Source organism: Pongo pygmaeus, chromosome 8, assembly GCF_028885625.2.
Source record: "Pongo pygmaeus isolate AG05252 chromosome 8, NHGRI_mPonPyg2-v2.0_pri, whole genome shotgun sequence".
Classification (NCBI taxonomy): domain Eukaryota; kingdom Metazoa; phylum Chordata; class Mammalia; order Primates; family Hominidae; genus Pongo; species Pongo pygmaeus.
In genome coordinates this window covers 132,491,577-132,512,087 of record NC_072381.2, presented here as the reverse complement: position 1 = coordinate 132,512,087, position 20,511 = coordinate 132,491,577, and the positions used below count along the sequence as shown (strand labels likewise).

The window sequence follows — 20,511 nt, the reverse complement described above, 5'->3', positions numbered from 1 at the left end:
GACATTTGCCAACATGCCTCCTCTATGTGTTTAATGAAAACATGGTGTCCTTTGCAGAGGACTCTGGGAGTCCAATGGCACAGAGGACAGGCCTCTGGGACAAACCTGCAGAAACAAGTGGCCTCTGCACTGGATATAGAAGGCTGACTGCGGACAGGCAGATGTCCTGGGAGAGAGGAACAGAACAGGCCTTCCAGGGAGAAAGATCCCTGCTCACAAAGACACGGAGACAGCAAAGCACAGCACGGCCAGGAAAATGAGCAGTTGTTTTGTGCCTGGGGCTGTGTACAGAGACGAGAAGAGAGACAAGGGAGTGTGAGGAGGGAATCCAGCTCCCCAGGGCTAGGAGTAGGGCAAGGGGAAAGGAAATGAAGGCCCAGGGACAGGTTCTGTCTCCTTCCCCTCCAGCCAGTTGCTGTCACTCTTGATTCTCCCACATAAGCCTCTGCAACCCTGATATGGTTTGGGCTGTCTCCCCACCCAAATCACATCTTGAATTGTAGCTCCCATCATCGCCATGTATTGTGGGAGGGACTTGGTGGGAGGTAACTGAATCATGGGAATGGGTTTTTCCCATGCTGTTCTCATGATAGTATGATAGTGAATAAGTCTCATGAGATCTGACGGTTTTATAAAGGGCAGTTCTCCTGCACACGCTCTCTTGCCTGCCGCCATGTAAGACATGCCTTGGCTACTCCTTCACCTTCCGCCATGATTGTGAGGCCTCCCCAGCCATGTGGAACTGTGAGTCCATTAAATTAAACCTCTTTTTCTTTATACATGACCCAGTCTAAGGTGTGTCCTTATTGGTAGCGTGAGACTAGACTAATACAAACCCAGACCCGGGCAGACACCAATTCTCAGGACCTGGACAGACTGAGTATGGCTTAATATCTCTACTTACATAAGAAGGAGAAGATGACTGTGAGAAAGGAAAGCATTTGTTTGTTTCCTGGGTAAGGAAATGGTTCCTGCCGGGAAAACCTCTTCTTTGTTACTACAATTAACCTTCCCCAGCCTGCGGCGCCAGCAGTCATTCATGGTAATAGAGAGAAAATAGGAACTAACATGAACAAAATCCTGTAGTTTAGGGATGGATCGCAGAGGAAGTCAAAGAGGAAAGGAAAGCAGGGCTCATGCTCACCCTCTTTGAGGTCAGCTGCTTTCCCGTGAAGAACCACCACATGGATGAGCATCGCCAGGGGCCAGCAAAGGGAGATCACTGGAGTGGCAAAATGTTCCAGCTCTTGATTACGGTGGTGATGAGAGAACATTTGGGACATCTTCAAAATGATCCAAAATCAGATACTTCAAATGGTTCTATTTTTTTGTTCATATAAATTTTACCTCACTAAAGGTGATTTCTTTAGAAAGAACTCATAAGGGGCCACGATTCTGTTTGTCCATGGCAAGACAGAAGAAATAAAGAGACTGCCTGTTCTGAACCAGGACACAGGCATTTTCCCCTAGCCTTGAAATCAGGCCAGGAAATCCACAGCGATTGAAGCCACTGCCACTGGGGAGGAAACAACTGAGGTTATTTGCTTATGACAGGGCAGAGGCTCACCAGGAAAGAGACGAAAGCGGACAGAAGAGTGAAGACAGAAACACACAAGAAACACACTGACCCTTTGGGTTGGATTTCACGTAAGGAGGGGACCCAGGGGACACACCACATTCTCAAACCTGAGAACAACAGAAGCATTAAACGTATGAAAGGTCATTGTCTACTCCTAAAGGCAGGAAGTCTCAAACAGGCAAAAAAAAGCCCCACATACAGGGTCCACAAATTAATAGGCAAGAATTATTACATGTCCTCTGCAGAGGACTCTGGGAGTTCAATGGCACAGAGGACAGACCACCAGGACAAACCTGTAGAAACAAGTGGCCTCTGCACCGGGTATGGAATGTTCCAAATCAGATACTTCAAATGGTTGCATCTGAAGTAAAACCGCCAGCAGTCCCTTCCTCCAAGAAGGTGAACATCAGCTGATAACTGCTCATCTAAGAAAATCGTTCTATCTCCTAATAAAAGGAAATAAAATGGATGGGTCTTACATTCTCTGAAAATAGTATTTATTTTGCCAAAATACAGCACCATGGGTTCAGGAACATTTCAAATAGATATGACATAATTAATTCATAGAGAGCAAAACCTCATTTAACTACCTTGGAAGGCCAGGAAGGCCGAGAGCAAGATCACACCAGGCTCTGAGGAGGTTAAGAAAACAATTATGAGCTAACGACTACACAATGGGGGGCAGAGAGTACAGATGCAAATTGCAGGGTGGCTAACTCGGCCCTCGCTTATGACAAATAAAAGACCAAAGGTGTCATTTTAAAATATTAAATTATTGAACAGGAAAGTCAAAATTCAAACACAAAATAAATAAAGCTGATTTATAACAGCCTGGCATTCAAGACAGGCTGAGAGGCAGACTCAGGGTCCACTGTGATAGATAATTTTAAGTACCCAGGCAAGGTTTCCTTCCTCCTCCTAGAGCCTGTTCAGCTCTGCACGATGTCATGAGCCAGGTGTGCCAGGAAATACCCAAAGGACCACAACCACACTACCCCAACAGCTCCAGGCGATGTGACATTTTCTGCTTGCAATACAATGTGGCTGCAGTGAAGCAAACCTCAGGAGGGTTGGATATTAAATAGTAATTACAATACAAAAGCAAATATCAATCAAACCCTGGGGTACAGGAAGGGGTCAGCTATGGGAGCAGGCAGGTTAGTGAAAAGTCTGAAGAATGATAAATTTCCAAAAGATGAAATGCTACTCATTTTCAAAGGAAATTTTTCAAAGGAAATTATCAACCCAGCTTAGCATGATATTGGCAAGAACTCAGAATGTCTCATCCAGAGGGAGACTTGGAGTCCATCAGTTCTAAACTCCTTGGTAGAGATCTGGTGGAAATGAGAGTTAAGAAGGACTCATACATACTGTGGTACCTGAAAAGACTTAATTCTCCTAGGAAGTATGAGCATGCCATCAATGACTTAATCCTGTTTATATATGCATTCGTCTCGCAAAGCCTCATTTTCCTAGCTGTAAGAGGTGAGTGGCAGCCCAACCACTATGCTAATTACCCCAAATTATGAATAAAGAGGATATAAATGAGACCTTGCTCCACTGAATTTAACACAGTCAAAAAAAATGAGCTAGGGAAAAGATTTATTTATTTATTTTTTATTGGGACAGAGTTTCATTCTTGTCACCCAGGCTGGAGTGCAGTGGCGCAATGTCGGCTCACTGCAACCTCCGCTTCCCGGCTTCAAGCAATTCTCCTGCCTCAGCCTCCTGAGTAGCTGGGATTACAGGCATGCACCACCACGCCCAGCTAATTTTTCTATTTTTAGAAGAGAAAGGGTTTCACCACATTGGTCAGGCTGATCTCGAACTCCTGACCTCAGGTGATCTGCCCGCCTTGGCCTCCCAAAGTGCTGGGATTATAGGCGTGAGCCACCTCACCCAGCCAGGAAAAGACTTTTACATATCACACAACTGGTGTGCTAATTCTGAGAATGATTAAAATACAAAGGAACAGCACTTTTAAAGACTGACTGCCACATTACACACGCAACAGATTTTTTTATTAGTCTGTCTCTATGCACACTTAAAAGAAATTACTTCCCAATGCAAGCAAATGAGAGCACTTTGCCCTTTTCAGCCTATGCAAGGTTTTCCTTGATGTTCATTGCCTGTTTTAAAGAGGTAACCATTTTGTTTGGACAGAGAGAAGGATTACAGAGAGTAAATGCAGAGAGAACTGCAGAACATAGTTTAAATCTCTTCCTTTATTGATGGAAACAAGAAAATACTGTGGGATAGAAAGTTTCAGTCTGAAGGAATCAGAGTTGCTGAGGCAAATGGGATCAAAAGGTTCAGATTCCAGACGGGAATATGGAAGAAATATACCCAACACCACCGGTAAATGCATCCAATGTTCAGAGACTGGTGATGGAGACATTCTTTAATCTGGTGCAAATATGCCAGTGTGGGTTACATGAGTGTCAGCATTTGTCAAAACTGATTAAGCTGCATACTTCAGATTTGTGCCTTTCAACATCTATAAATTTATACATCAATTTATAATTCAGCTGTTTTATAAAGGGATTATTAAACAAAAAGCAAGGGATTAAATACTCCAAATAAAAGACATAGGTGGTCAGATTGGAGAATACAAAAACAACAGCAATATACCGCTCCCAACACGCTGTCTTTAAGTAAGAGAACAAGGAAAGGCAGAAAGAAAAAGGATGAAGAGGAGATTCCATGTTTGGTTTTCCATTCCTGAGTTACTTCACTTAGAATAATGGTCTCCAACTCCATCCAGGTTGCTGTAAATGCCATTAATTCATTCCTTTTTATGGCTGAGTAGTATTCCAACATGTTCTTTATCTACTTGTTGACTGATGGGCATTTGGGCTGGTTCCACAATTTTTGTAATTGTGAATTGTGCTGCTGTAAACATGCATGTACAAGTATCTTTTTCATATAATGACTTCTTTTCCTCTGGGTAGATACCCAGGAGTGGGATTGCCGGATCCAAAGATCAGTATCTTCTACAAATACATTGCGCATACACAGAATGTCACGTTATGACACTCTCGCCTCTTCAGCTGATGGAAGGAGCCTGAGTGAAGAGGAGGTACCAACCCCAGAATCTCCCAGGCGGCTGAGTGGAGAGGAGGTGCCAGCCCTAGAATCTCCCAGGCGGCTTCCTGGGATGCAAGGTTGCCCCATACCCCCAAAGGGGCTCCTTGTAAGAGCCACAAAACTCTGAAAGCAGACATGCAAGTTTCCAGGAAAGCTTCTAAAGTTTCCCCATGACAAAAATAAAAGAACTAATAAAAAAATTCTATAAGATAAAACTTTTAAGAACTCAGGTGATTTACATACTAAGAGATCCCTGGAAAAATAATGCCCATTTCTCCTCCTATGTCTTCTCTGAAAGATCTTAACCTTTATTTAAAACATAAATAAAATAAATAAATAAACCCATATGTCAATTTCCAGTGTGTCAGCTCAGGATCTCTAATATTGTCTCTGATTAGCACAGCACGTCCTCATCCACATTCCTCTTCTTGGCACTGAATACCAGAGGTGGAACGAGGCTGCCTGCCTCCACTCCTGCCCCTGGGCTCCCAAGAGAACAACCCATTCCCACCACCTCCTTCCACTCTCCTTCTCCCTCCCATCCATACCCTCCTGCCCCTCCATGGAATGCTCTGCCATCTCAACTCACACCCACCCCTCAAAGCTCAGGGCAGTCCAATCTGCTCCAAGGAGGCCTTAACTGGTGTATTCAGTGCACTTGCCACTTTCTTTAGGTCCTTGTCTTGCCTGCAATCTCTCATCTGGACACCCAATGATGCAGTGATGTACCAAGCAATCTGTCATCTATTTGGGGGATCGAATACCTGGTCTCCTCCCCTGCAGTGTGAATCCAACATCTTCCACTGTACATTCCTCATGGCATCTGCCCAGTATGAGTCCAAAACTGGCACCAAATAAGCACTTAATATGCTATAAAGTCGAGTAATCCCACCCACCCATGCCATCCTTGAATCTATGTGAAAAGTGCACGTATATTAAAACACTACCCTTTCCAATAACATCCACAAAGAAGCCGGAGAAGCTGACCGACATTAAGCGGTGCTGGAGAAGTACTTAGCATTGCTTTCTTGATAAGAACTTTTTTTATTTTTATTTTGAGACAGAGTCTTGCTCTGTCGCCTAGGCTGGAGTGCAGTGGCGTAATCTCGGCTCACTGCAACCTCCGCCTCCTGGGTTCAAGCGATTCTCCCACCTCAGTCTCCCGAGTAGCTGGGATTACAGGAGCCCACCACCACGCCCAGCTAATTTTTGTATATTTAGTAGATATGGAGCTTTACCATATTGGCCAGGCTGCTCTCAAACTCCTGACCTCAAGTGATCCACCCACCTCAGCCTCCCAAAGTGCTGGGATTATAGGCGTGGGCCACCACACCTGGCTCTCTTGGTAAGAACTTAATTAACAACAAGCAAGCTGACCTCAGAGAAATTTAAGTTACCCTGATATTTTCTTTCAAGAATCATCCTCCTTGCTATTCGCACAGGACATCCAACCCTTAATCACCACACTCTCAAGGGCTTCTGGCACCTCCCTGCCTCTGTTCTCAAAGGCCTGCAGACAGCAGTGAAACTCCAGGCAAGAAGGCAGGAGCAAAGTGCCAGAGGTGCTGCAGAATTCCTGCACCCCAGGGACAGGCAGGGGCCCCCAACATGGAAATGCCACCAGGAGGAAGGAGGAAGGCACAGACCCTGGGGTACATGAGGGAGCCCCCCTGTCAGCCCTGGGCAGAGATGGGGCTGAGGCCAGGCCTGGAATGGAGTCTTGGGTTTCAATGGAGCAGCTCCACCAATGAGGTGGGAAGGCAAGGATCCCGGAGGAGCTCAGCAGTGAGGAGAAACCAGGGTGCCGGGGTGGGGGACGCAGCTGCACATGCTGCAGGAACCCTCGCCACTCCCTGGGGCATGCTCTGCCTTTGACCTTGAATACCAAGGTCCTCACCAAGGTTTACGCCACGACCCCTGTTTTCTGGTTCTTGGTATTTTCTTTTTTTTTGAGACAGAGTCTTGCTCTATCATCCAGGCTGGAGTGCAGTGGCGTGATCTCGGCTCACTGCAACCTCTACCTCCCAGGTTCAAGCGATTCTCCTGCCTCAGCCTCCTGCAGGGACTACAGGCATGTGCCATCTCGCCCGGCTAATTTTTTGTATTTTTAGTAGAGATGGGGTTTCACCGTGTTAGCCAGGATGGTCTCGATCTCCTGACCTCGTGATCACCTCAGCCTCCCAAAGTGCCTCCCAAAGTGCTGGGATTACAGGTGTGAGCCACCATGCCCGGCTGATATTTTCTCAATGGATCTTTACTGATCATTTTAGTTGAGGTTTTGGTGTCACTTGCTGTCAGGAAGTTCTCAATTTATCAGCATCTCCTTGAATGCTGATTTGACTCAACCTTTGCATCCCTCTGTGTAAGAAGGACATATTACCTGTGCACATGGCAAGATGTCCACATACTGGGCGGAGAAACACAGCACAGAACAGTGCTGGCCATGAGTATATCATTGGCTCACTCAAAAACACACATAGCACCCACATAGGAAGAGAAAGTTTTGTGAATGATCATAAGCTTCTCAAACACTTGTAAATAATAAAAGTATAAAGTGCCCTAAAATAACACACAGGAATCTAGCACTCAGCCTGGGCAACATGGAGTGATATGGTTTGGCTCTGTGTCCCCACCCAAATCTCATCTCAAATTGTAATCCCTACGTGTCGGGTGAGGGGCCTGGTGGGAAGTGACTGAATCACGGGGGCAGACGTCCCCCTTGCTGTTCTCATGACAGTGAGTTCTCATGAGATCTGATGGTTTAAAGTGTGTGTCACTTCCCCCTCCGCTGTCTCTCCTGCCTCCATGTGAAGAAGGTCCTTGCTTCCCCTTCATCTTCCTCCATGACTGTAAGTTTCCTGAGGTCTCCTAGTCATGCTTCCCGTTAAAACTGTGGAACTGTGAGTCAAGTAAACCTCTTTTCTTTATAAATTACCCAGTCTCAGGTAGTTCTTTATAGCAGTGTGAAAACAGACTAATAAATGACGAAACCGTATCTCTACAAAAATTACAAAAATTAGCCATTTGTGGTGGTGCTGGCCTATAGTCCCAGCTACTTTGGAAGCTGAGGTGGAAGGGTCACTTGAGCCTGGGAGGTCGAAGCTACAGTGAGCCAAGATTGTGCCATGCACTCTAGCCTAAGTGACAGTGAGACTCGGTCTCAGTACATCAATCAAATCCATCAATCAATGAAAGAAAAACCATGAAAAAACTTGATGGTCACCTAATTTCTCAGACCTAACACCTCTCCTTTTTTCTTTTTTTTTTTTTTGAGACAGAGTTTCACTCTTGTTGCCCAGGCTGGAGTGCAATGGCACAATCTCGGCTCACCTCCACCTCCACCTCCTGGGTTCAGGCAATTCTCCTGCCTCAGCCTCCCAAGTAGCTGGGACTACAGGCATGTGCCACCAAGCCCAGCTAATTTTGTATTTTTAGTAGAGACAGGGTTTCTTCATGTTGGTCAGTTGGTCAGGCTGGTCTCGAACTCCCAACCTCAGGTGATCCACCTGCCTCAGCATCCCAGAGTGCTGGGACTACAGGTATGAGCCACCACACCCAGCCAACACCTCTCCTTTTAATCTTCAATAGTGACCATATAAAATGTTTAATGTCAGAATGTGTATTTCTTGGAATTACATGAAAATGTCCTTTTCAAAAATCAACGAGACTTGTGTCACGTTTCACCTAATCAAATGAGGACTACTGTTCTTTCTTAATCATTTCACTAGAGAGAAGACAATTTGTGATTTAAAAAATAGTGATTCTAAGAATTACTATCTAAAGGTGACACAGGCAAGAAGAAAACCTACTTTGTTTTAATAAGATACACTTTTTATAGCCCCTTTTTTCTTCTACCTCTTTCCTAATTCAATGTACCATATTGAATGTATAGGATTTCCCAAGGGAAAAATAATTCTACTTGAATTATAAAAGTGTCACATTCACAGTTCATGGAGAATAATACTGTTCAGCTTCTAATCAAAACTGTACTGCCTGGCACAGGATTCTAAATAAAGCCAGTGTAATGCACAAATTTAAAATCTGACTTGAGTGATGTCATGAAAAAAGCACCGGGCTGAAGAACAGAGAACTGGGGTCTGGTCATCCCACCTAGGACCCCTCTGTTCCTGGGCAAGTTCCTGAAAAAACTAAAGATGTGACTTTCTAACCTCCTAATCCCCTGATTCTTGATGTTGACTATTTGGGTGCTTGAGAAATCCAAACTTCTATAACTCCATGATTTCATCAATACATACACAAAAGTAATTTATTCTATCATAAAATTCTGCAAAAACAGTTTTAATGAAATTTTGCAAGTATTCAATATAACAGAGCTGATGATTTTTAAGCTCACATATGAAATATTCCTTTTTCCCTCTTGATAATGCTACAGTGGTAGTTGACATGTTTCTCAATAAAATGTTTCCTGGGACATATTTAAAGTCTGCTCTCCTCCCAGGCCTCGGTTTGGGCTACTTGGCACGCCGGCGGAACAGCAATCCTAAATGAAGCTTTTAACTACCCTTTCCATCAGCTCAGCAGACAGCTCCAAAGAATAGCTGCAAAACCCATTTCACAAAGTCACCAATTTGCACTGGCTTCAGCTGCATTTACAAATGTCCCTTCAGCCTTCCTGCGAGTCCTCTCATCCCTCTTTCTCCATTTTCTGCATTATGAAGCTCTACTTCTGTTTCAACTTCACAGTCTTTTCCTTTCAGGGATAGCCTCCTGCTTAAAAGAAGGTTAACGACAGTTCTGTCTGAAGATTAACGTTGCCTTAAAGAGGGAGACGGTCACTCTGTGTCCTCGAAGACTATTAGACAAAAAAGAAAATTGCAAGCCTCTGGCTACTGGCAGCCACTTTTCCCTCAAATGGAGAGAAATAAATACTAAGCCAAGAGGAGGATATCTTCTAAATCCTAAACTCACTCATGCCTAACACTTGGACTTCCAAACTACATGAATCAATTAATTTCCTTCTTTCTAATGTGAATTGGAGTTGGGTTTCTGTAATTAGATTACTGGAGCTTTCCAGCAGACTTGAAGTCGAGTAGTGCCAGTCCTCTGACTTTGTTCTCCATAAATATTGTGTTGACTATTCTGGGTCTTTTGCCTTTCCACGTGAACTTCAGAATCAGTCGGTCAATAGCCACAAAATAACTTGCTGGGATTTTGATTGGGACTGCAGTGAATCTGTAGATCAAGTAGGGAAGAACTGACTTCTTAATGTTGAGTCACCTATAAGCATGCAATACCTTTCCTTTGATTTAGATCTTATTTGAGGTTTATGCAATTTGCAATCAAAATAGGCCTCAACGCTGCAAACTTAAAACATAAAAAGAATCTACAAACACCTACGGTGAATGCATTTATAAATGCCACATCATAAGTGAGGTGCAGATGAGCCTTAGTAGGCCTAGTATCTTCAGTTCACTTGAGAAGACCTTGTTTAGACTGGTCTGTTCTAAACGCTGGTATCTCTAGGAAGGGCTCCTAGGGACAGATGCATTTGAAGAAGCCAGACAAGAGCCAGTGGATGTGGGATACAAATGTTTCCATCAATGAGTCAGCTATTAAGACGCACAGACTTTGCATGATTATGTTCTCTGCCCGTCCCTTTAGAAAGCTTTCTCATTATTTTTAACAACCACCATGGCAGTGCTGGGAGGATCCTAAGAGATAACACGCATCAAAGGCTTTGGTGCCTGAGAGTACTGCACGAACAGAAGTGATTAGGATTACTTCATGCTCCACAATCCCTCTGGACAAAAGTGGCAGCACAGTTCTCTCCAAACCATACTAGAGTCTAGGTTTGGCATTTTCCTCTGCTGTATTACATATCCAAGCACCTAATGGTGACTACCTTTGTATCGGCACCTTCTTTGAACCCCTAAACTACTTCCAATGCCCCAATATACCTTGTCACCCTGACCTTTACTTTTTCTTAAAATGAGTGACTACAATCCACAGTGATAATTTTATGTCTGTGATTTGCTTAAAATCACATATTGCAACTGTGCAACTATATACATAGGGGATGGTTACTGAGTTCATGCCCGCCTTGCTCACTCCAATGGAACCACCATGAGAATACAGAGCATATCTGTGTGATTGGTGCTGTAACCCCTCAGTGCCTAGCACAGTGCCTGGCACACAGGAGAATGAACATATGATTGAAGGAATTTTTTAAACAGATGAATACATAACTCAGTGATGAGGTACTAAGCATAACTCTACTTTGAGACCTGCTCACTTTCAGAGAAACGCTGAATAAATCCTGACCATGATGGAGGAAGGAGAAAGGGGCTCACTGGCACCTTGCATGACGGCAGCAGGCAGAATCCAAGACCGGGGGCACAGATGTGGGAGGAGCACCTGACAAGAGAGATCTCTGAACAAGGTCAGGGGTGGGAGAAGAAAATAAGTTTAGGTTCCTGAGTGCTGAAGCCACCATGGCCAAAGAAGAGATTTTCCACCAGTGAGCGTCATTACTGGGGGCAAGGCAGGAGGGATGGCAAGCAAGTGCCTAGAATTCTGCAATCTCAAATTAAAGCCTTGTTCTCTAACAGGTGGCAATGTGAAGGAATCAACATGGAAAAATGGATCATAAAATTAAAGAAAACATAAACATACACTACTTATCAATGAAATAATTTGTTGCAGGGTTAAAATGCTAAAAGCAAAATTGTAGTATTCAACAATAGAAAAATTAATTTGAGGAAAAATCATTTGATTAAGCAAATGATTGCACATCAATTCAGGCACATGTTCTGAATTGGCATACAGCCATTACAATTACGACTACACATTAATAATGGAAAGGTGTTGTGATAAAATGATAAAAAATCAGCAAACCAAAAACTACGCAGGTTGCAAGTATAAACATTTTGATGTGCATGCGCTAGAATTGGAAGAAAACCAATAGAAATACTTGGTTTGCTGAAGAAACGGTGGAAGAGACATGATTTTCATTTCTGCTACTGCTGCATTTCTGCGAGGTAGTGCTACTGCTGCATTTCTGCTACTGTTGCAAGGTACTGTGCACAGTATAAATGCGGGTGGAGAGGTGGTCAAGGAAACAAGTGTTTTTATCCAGACCTCTCCTGATTAATTCTTGCCTATGTGAGTGGTATTCCTCCCTCCAGAGAGGGCAGGAAGAATCCTAGGAAGCAACCAAGAAGACTGGAATGCTGCAGCACCTGGTGAGTTCAGATCTCAGCCAGACTACCCAACCCTCTGCAGGGCCACAGACCAGCAAGCAGTGTAATGAAATGGGGAGCATTTCGACCCACAGGTCCTCTAAGAGCAAGCCATAAAATATTTTCTTCACTTCCCTCGTTCCTTCTTCCGCTGAGTCTTTCTTAACATGACACACTCGCAAGTATGTCATCATCTGTGAGTAGGGCAAACTTATCAAATCAAAATAGTCCAGAACATCAGACAGCTGAGGGCAGGCAGCCTGAATGAAGCCAGCCTTGAAGGCTGCAAGAACTGAGACCAGGTGCCCTACCCACAAACACTACTGCTCACACAGCAGCTGTCCGTGCAAGGCGAGGCGTGGCCACTTCTGACCCAATATATGGCCAGGGACCCACAACCTTAGCATCAGCTGGGAGTCGATTAAAATGAAACATCTTGAGGCCCCCTCCCTACAGAGTCGGAATCACATTTTAACAAGACCTCCAGGTGACTCATGTGCACACTAGATTCTAAGAAGTTTCCAGTCCTGCAGCTCCCATGTCAAGCTGACTGTGGGTGCCTGGCTAAGGACCCACTTCCTCTCCAGTCCTTTGTTCACCACTGACCTGCCAGTGAACTCCGCACTGACGCCCACAATGACTTCTACCGTGGGTGAAATTGTGTCCTTCAAAAGGCTACGTTCAGGCCAGGTGGAGTGGATCACGCCTATAATCCCAGCACTTTGGGAGGCCGAGGTGGGCAGATCACAAGATCAGGAGTTCGAGACCGGCCTGGCAAATGTGGTGAAACCGTGTCTCTACTAAAAATACAAAAATTATCTGGGCATGGTGGTGGGTGCCTATAATCCCAGCTACTCGGGAGGCTGAGGCAGGAGAATCATTTGAACCCAGGAGGTGGAGGCTGCAGTGAGCTGAGATCACACCATTGCACTCCAGCCTGGGTGACAGGGCGACACCCCACCTCAAAAAAAAAAAAAAAAAAAAGGGGGGGCTACATTCAAGTCCTAACCCTTGGGACCTGTGAATGTTTTGGAAACAGTCTTTTTTCAGATATAATCAAGTTTACCTGAGGCCACGCCACAGTAGAGTTGGCCCTGAATTTAACATGACTGATGTCCTCATAAGAGAAGAGACACAAAGACAGACACACAAGGAGAGTGCCACGTGAAGACGGGGGCAGAGACTGGAGCAAGGCGTCTGCAAGTCAGGAAATAGCAAGGATCACCAGAAACCTAGAGAAAGGCACAGAACACATCATCTCTTGGAGCAGCCAAAAGGAACCTGCCCTGCCACCACCCTGATTTCAAGTTTCTAATCTCCAAAACTCTGAGAGAAGAAAAAACCGCTGTTTTAAGCTACCAAGTTTGTAGTATTTTGTTAGAGCAACTTCCAAACTTGGCCCACTCACCTCCTTGACTCTGGGACCTCCCTCTCTTCTCGATGTTGCAGGAGAACTCTCCAGAAGGCCTGGCCTGTTGCTGATTCTCAGCAAGTGTAGTCATTCCTGTCACGGTTGGCTTCACCTGAGTTGCCAGCCTCATCTGCCCAATATTCTAATTCAACAAGTCTGTCTCCATACAGACAATGTGACATAGATGGTCCTCATCCAAACCTACCGCATCTGTGTCCCCACGAATGATGAGAGACTCTCAAATAGACTCCTGACTCATGCCCATGACATCCTCGGATCAATTAACACCATCAATGCACCCCCTCCTCCACTCAAAATCAAGAAGGGGAAAATATTTTATTACTTGCTCTTGGAAAACCCTTCTGGCTCAAAATACTCCCAAATTTCTTTAAGCTGCTTGCTGGTCTGTGACGGTGCCAACATCTCATTGGTCGGTTTGCTCCAGGCCCTGATTCGTCAGGTCAGAGGGAGTGGAACTCACTGGAGTTCTCGTCTCCTTACCTAACTTGGCCAACAATCCTGTACCAAGAAACACAAAGGTCGCAGAAGCAGGTGGCTTCTGAGAGAGGGAAGTGGCTCCCGACTCATCCACCTGCCCAATGCCAGGAAGCATAGAAGGAAGTGGAAAAGAAACAGAGACAGATGGGAGCTATAGTGGAAACCAAGGCAGGGCAGACACATTTCATACACACGGCCCCAATGAAAGAAGCACAGAGTCATCACCCAGGAATCAAGTCCTCATCGCCTTGATCATGACTTTCATGGGACTTTAGAGCATTTGAAAATCTGGATGCCTCAGAGCAAACCAGATGGAGCATGGCCGTTGCCATAGACAGAGAGGTCAGCTAAGCACTGTTCATGAAAACTGAAAACTAGAAACCAGCTAAGTGCCCTCAAATGGAAAATTGGTTAAGTAAGTTCTCATATAGCCATGAGGCAATGTGTAACCTTTGAAAATGTGTGCTTGAAAAATACTGAAGGACACAGGCAGATATAACAGAAAAATGCAACACTGTAAAAGTGTGTGTGTGTGTGTGTATGTGTGTGTATACAGATGAGAATTTATACTATACATATGTTACATTTATATGTGTGTATATATAGGTGTGGGTGTGTACATATGTGTGTGTATATATATATAGGATAATGCTAAATGAGCAAAAAGAGCTCATCATTATAAAAACAAAAATGCTAACAGTGTAATCTCTGGAAGATAGGGTGATAAATGATTCTTATTTTTCTTAATTAACTTTTTGGCATTTTCTAACCAGATCACGTATTACTTTTAAACTGAGGGCAAGGACACAATAAATGGCTGCTTTGTTTAATGCAACTAACAGGACTTGATATCTTTATGAAAATCTGGAACACACATATAAAGACAGAGGGGCGAAGTCAGGAGCTGCTGTAGGAGAAGCGCCAGACAGGCCCAAAGTTACTCAGTGAAACGTGACTTCCATCTGATCTTAAATTATCATCAACCCTAACACATTCAGATCATTTGTTCTGAGGACAATAAAGTTCTACGTGTACAAATTTGTGAGGAGCCGTGTGGATCCCAGATGCTAGCCCGGAAATAAATACACGAAAAGCAGCAAAAACTTCTCATAAGGAAGAATTCTGGGTAAGATTTAAGGCAAGAAAATACAGTTCATTTCAAATCAGGAAATTATTTTTAAGGGAATCAAAAAATGTGCCTCTTGGAGGGCAGAACTCACCCATCAGCTGTATTTACTGAGATTACAGAATAGCTTATTTCAACACAGCTCCTCTCTAAGAAAGCCAGATGGAAATGGCGCCCTGTGATGGTTAGAATGGAAAGAGATGGGGAAGTCTGCTCCCTGGGGACAGTGCCCCAGAAGGAAGACAAACCCTCTGCATCTGTGTGCCAACCTCAGCTTGGGGGGCCTCAAATTCAATTAATCTTCACCCCAGTCCAATCCGCATGCTGGTCAGGAAAGTTGCCTGAGCGCCAGGGGCCTGGGGCTCTACATGACAATGGAAGAAATGCAGAAAGCTAACAATATTTTCTTAATAAACTAAGCAGGAGACACAGGGGCAGAGTCCTGAGATGAATAAAGAGGAGTGTTTTTCCAATGCAGGTTGAGATCCATTAGTGCTCATGAAATAAATTTAGTGCCTGTCAACCAGCAATTTTGTTTTAACTGAAATACATTAGTTTAGAATAACTAAAGGAGACTAGACTAGAAAATGCCAGAATACATCACAGGGAATCAGTGTAGAACTTCTTCATGAGCATTTTCCAGCTTCATACGCACAACACACACACACACATGCACACACACACATACAATGCACATACACACACACTCACTCACATATACCAAGTAAGCATCAATTTCCTACTGTGGATCACGGTCAAAGTTTCCTTCTATAGAAAATTCTGACATTCTCAGCCCCAGATGGAACAGGCTATGCCGAGGTCCTGCATGGAGTAGTCCTTTCCCAGGGTCATCCTAAGGGAAGGTAGTAATGTTTGTGGACTTGAAATGATGTCAATGCCTGTAAGAACTGACTGCAAAGCCCCAAACTCCTCAATCCAGCACTGCAATCCACGAGTGGCCAAGATACAGCCACCTGCTGCCAACACAGTGGGGCCATCACCAAGGTCTCCTCCCACAAGCCTTCGTGACCAGCCCCTTCTAACTCTCCTCCCTCCCCTTCACACTCACCCAATTCTTGTGGCATTTCACCAGAGTTTTTAAGTTGCTTAATGCATGTCCACTTTGATGGAAAGCTCCACCAGGGATAATGTCGGCATCTTTCCAGCCCAAAGCATCCAGCCTGTTCTCCATTGATGTGGATGGCAGGCATGGGCCCTGTTTCCAAACACCATGGGATAGCCAGGACTTAGCAACACTGCCTCTAGGAGCCAAATGGGAAAGAGAGTGGTTCTGGAACTGGCCAACCAGGGTTTAAACCAGCGCTTTACCCCATCCCAGCTCCTGTGGCCTTGGGTAGGTTAATTAAGGTCTCTAGGCCTCAGTGTCTTCATCAGAAAGCAATCAAAGTATCTACTTAATAGGGCTATTGTAAAGACTAAATCAGTTGAGAAATACAAAGCATGTTGAACAGCAGGCGATCAATAAGTATCAGCTCCAGTTACTCTGGCACTAGGTGCTCATGCTATTTCTATCAACCACTGATTGGGGGAGCTAACCCTCAGGAGGCTCCTCACACCCAGATGTGTGGTGTTTCCTGGGGAAGGCACTGGCTCTACTTGGGTCTCCAAGAGGGAAAAAGGCTTGGAGAGCCAGCTGGGCTGCCTACGAAGCTGTCTGGATGTCACACACTGGAATCTGACCCATTTCTCCTGGCAGCTGAAGAACAGCACAGTTTTCTGAGAAACAGGAAGTCATCACCAGATGGGAGTTTCAGGAAAATACCAAAAGAGATGCTGAGGAAAAAAGGGGCAGGTCCAGCACCAGGGTGCAGGAAACAGTTCCAAGACTTTTCTGCCCTAATTTCAGGAAGAAGAACTGGGGACCTAGCAAGCCCAGTGGTTGATGAAACCACCGCCACAGTAGCACAGAGAAGAGAAGACAGCAGAAGGGAATTCCGAGGCTGACTGGAGACACCGCAGCTGGGGGCAGCCGGGGCACCTGGGAGGAACAGCCGGGGCACCTGGGAGGAACAGCAGACACAATCGCTTGGGGCAGAACAGAGAACAGGACTCGAGGGCAGAGGCAATGGGGCCAAGGACCCTCTTGTCAGGTAGGAGAGAGAAACGCCGAAGGCAAAGAAGAATCCAGAAGGCACGGGTTGAATTTCCAGAACATCTGGGCCGGGTGAAGGGGCAGCTCAAGGTGAAGACAGATCTGAGATGGTGAGGAAACAGTGAGGGGTGGAGCAGGTCTCAGGGAGGGGGAAGGTCAGCACTGCGCAGCAGGTGGGCTTCTCCTCCTCAGAGGGAAACAGACAGAAAGAGGTGATACTGAGAGACCCCAGGTCTTTTCTTTTTTCTTTTTTTTGAGACGGAGTTCCGCTCTTGTTGCCCAGGCTGGAGTGCAATGGCGTGATCTCGGCTTACTGCAACCTCCGCCTCCGACCCCAGGTCTTTTCAGTGCAGCAGTCGGAGCGGCATCATTCACTCAAGGTAGGTGATGTGTGGCAGAGGATACACCTGGAGCTCAAGGAGCTGCAGAAAGAGCTGCTAAAGGAAAGTCAATATGGAATTTCAAGTGAGGTTTCAGTAGCATGGTGGGGTGCTGGGGAAAACAGGATGATTCTTCGAAAAATTCAAGCATAATTACCACCAGAAATAGCAATTCCACTTCTGGAGCACTGGCAGCAGGGTCTTCAAGAGGAACCTGTACACCCCAGTTCCCAGCAGCATGAACCACAACCACCATGAGGTGGGAACAGGCCAAGCCTCTATCCAGGGACAGGTGCGGAGGCAAAATGTGCACGAGACACACAGCAACATGACAACCTTAAAAAGGAAGAGATTCTGACACATGCTACCACCTGGTAGAACCCTGCAGACATTATGCCATAGAAAAGAAGCCAAACACAGCCAGGCACAGTGGCTCACGCCTGTAATCCCAGCACTTTGGGAGGCCGAGGCGGGTGAATTATTTGAAGTCAGGTGTTCGAGACCAGCCTGGCTAACATGGTGAATCCCCATCTCTACTAAATATTAAAAAAAATTAGCCAGGCATGGTGGCGGGTGCCTCTAATCCCAGCTGCTGGGAGGATGAGGAAGGAGAATCACTTGAACCGGGAAGGTAGAGGTTGCTGTGAGATGAGACTGTGCCACTGCACTCCAGCATGGGCAACTGAGCGAGTCTCCGTCTCAAAAAAAAAAAAGAAAGAAGCCAGACACAAAAGGACAAATGCGGTATGAGTCCACTTCCATGAGGTTCCCAGAGCCATTAAATTCTTAGACCCAGAAAGTAGGCCCGTGGCTGCTAGGGGCTGCAGGGAGTTGGTGTTTGATGGGGCTGGAGTTTCACTCAGTTTGGAAAGACGTAAAAGTTCTAAAGAGGGATGGTGACGATGGCTGCACAACAGTGTGATTGTACTTAATGCCACTGAACGGGACACTTAGAAATGGGGAATTTCATGTTATTTGGCCACGGCAGTATGTTTTCAAAAACTATTTGGCTGCAGCCCCAGGGCTGAAGGCCATTCACTGAGGGATGGTGAGGTGGCACTGAAACATCTGGACATGGCGGGCGCCTGGGGAGCGGGGGTGACGGGAGGCGACCACTGGGCAGGGGAGTGAAGGGAGGCAGCATCCACACACTCAGTGGAGTTTCCTGGACATTTGACTTAACATAAAAACTGGCCCAAGCGTCCTCCATTTGTGTTTTCTCACTTAAATGACCTTGGAAAAATTTTGTCACTAAATCAATGAAAACAGTCCTACTGAGAATTCTAGCTGGAGACCATGCTTATCCTGCAATAAATGACTTCTGAAGTTCCTCCTGCCCTCCCACTTCAATGAGGTGTAAAACCCCATGGCTGAATCTAATCTGCAAAGTGGATGCCAGTGGCAGGTTTGGTACCAAGAAGGAGATGGGGCCCTTCTCTGCTAAAAATTCAAAAAAATTAGCCAGGCATGGTGGCGGGTGCCTGTAATCCCAGCTACTGGGAGGATGAGGCAGGAGAATCACTTGAACCGGGAAGGTACCAACCGTTTGGTACCAATGAGGGCCACACTTGGGGAAACAATGTTTAACCTTTAAATGTCACAGTCTGAAAATATACTTCGTCTATGGAAGATGGTTCACAAGGTATTTCCTTCCATTTAGACACAGCAAAACTGAAAGAGTTAAAACAACACAAAAGCCAGGCTCCCACGTTGGGAATCTTTAAATTTCCAACATCGTCGAGAAAGCACCTATTGTGAAATAATATGATACCAATTAGCAGAAGGGAGGTGACATGCCTAATAAAACGCCGTGCGTCTGTCTTGCAGATGTAAGGTTTGCATCAATGCACACACGTCACTCAATTCACTTGTGTCTTATAATAAAACACCCACTAAAGCAAGGTCTTCCCAGTCCCTAGTCACTAAGTAATCTGACTTCAAGGGACGGAGGCAGACACAAATCAAGCCCAATCAAATTTAATAATGTAAGAATATATTTAGCAATCTAAAATTACTGCTGGGCTCAAAACTTCCTGTAATTTTTATCTATTCTTACACTACGCACGTCTGTTTTTCTAAAATGCCACTGAATTCAGTAGTAAATGTACCAAACACATTGCTAATTTTAACCTTGGGACAATAAGACAGCTTTGGGCAATATCAAGTTGCCCAAATAACCTAAAATTTTAACGTATGCACCACCTATATTTCTTTCTGTATAAAACACCAATTTTTATAGTAAATTCATGTAAAAAAAAATCAAGAAATCGTAGTAAAGAGTCCAAATGGCTCCACTGAACAGCTGCACCACCTCTGAGATGAAAGGTAGGCTCCGACTTGATTCATGTCTACTTATGCTGGTTTCCTTGGTCACAGCAACCATAAGCCATGTCTCAGCACACACACGTCTTTGTTCCAGGGCATATGGCAAAGCTTTAAGGCTGGGAAGCAACTTGATGAAAATATTTTTAAGACACTAGCCGTAAGAATGCCTTCTAAAATTATACATTAAACGAACATTAAAAGAGGAAGAACAGAGGCGTCTACCATGATCAGCAGTCGAGTGAAAGATGTAAGTTAATCATTTGGAAGATTCTTGTTCTTTGAAGGAATTAATGCAGGCAGCAAATTGCAAGTTGTACAGCTCCTTCTGCAATAAGTCAGCCCAGTGAAAACCGCCATAACTGGGATAACCAAGAGTGTGGGGGTCCTGCGGCTGCTCCATGGGCCTCCCAGGCACTTCCACACCAGTGAGCATCCTAAAGAACACACAGGCCTCATGTGAGTGGAAGGGATCTTTCTTCCAAAGGACAACAGGGTGAGACCAGGTCATCAAAAGAGGGAAGAAGGACAGAAGGACAGGGGCACTGGAAGGCTCGCTCTTGCACACAGGCAAAGATCCGCTGAAGCACAAAGGTTCACCACCCTTTCTGGGGCATGGACACCCTGAGAAATTAGGTGTAAAACATGATTCTCATCAATTCCCCCAAATTTAAATAAAGTGAATTCAGAACCTGTCTTGCCAAAGAGCAAAGAGAGAAGCAATGAAAATATTTAAGAGCACCTAGGGAGGAGGAAGAAGGGATTACACTGCACATGGAGCATGACTATGTTCACT

General features: G+C 45.1%; 1 protein-coding gene across 2 annotated transcripts in view; it reads right to left on the bottom strand.

The window, feature by feature from the left end:
- Positions 1-20,511, bottom strand: part of DOCK1 (dedicator of cytokinesis 1) — a 550,965-nt gene that overhangs the window by 374,240 nt on the left and 156,214 nt on the right. The window lies entirely within an intron of this gene.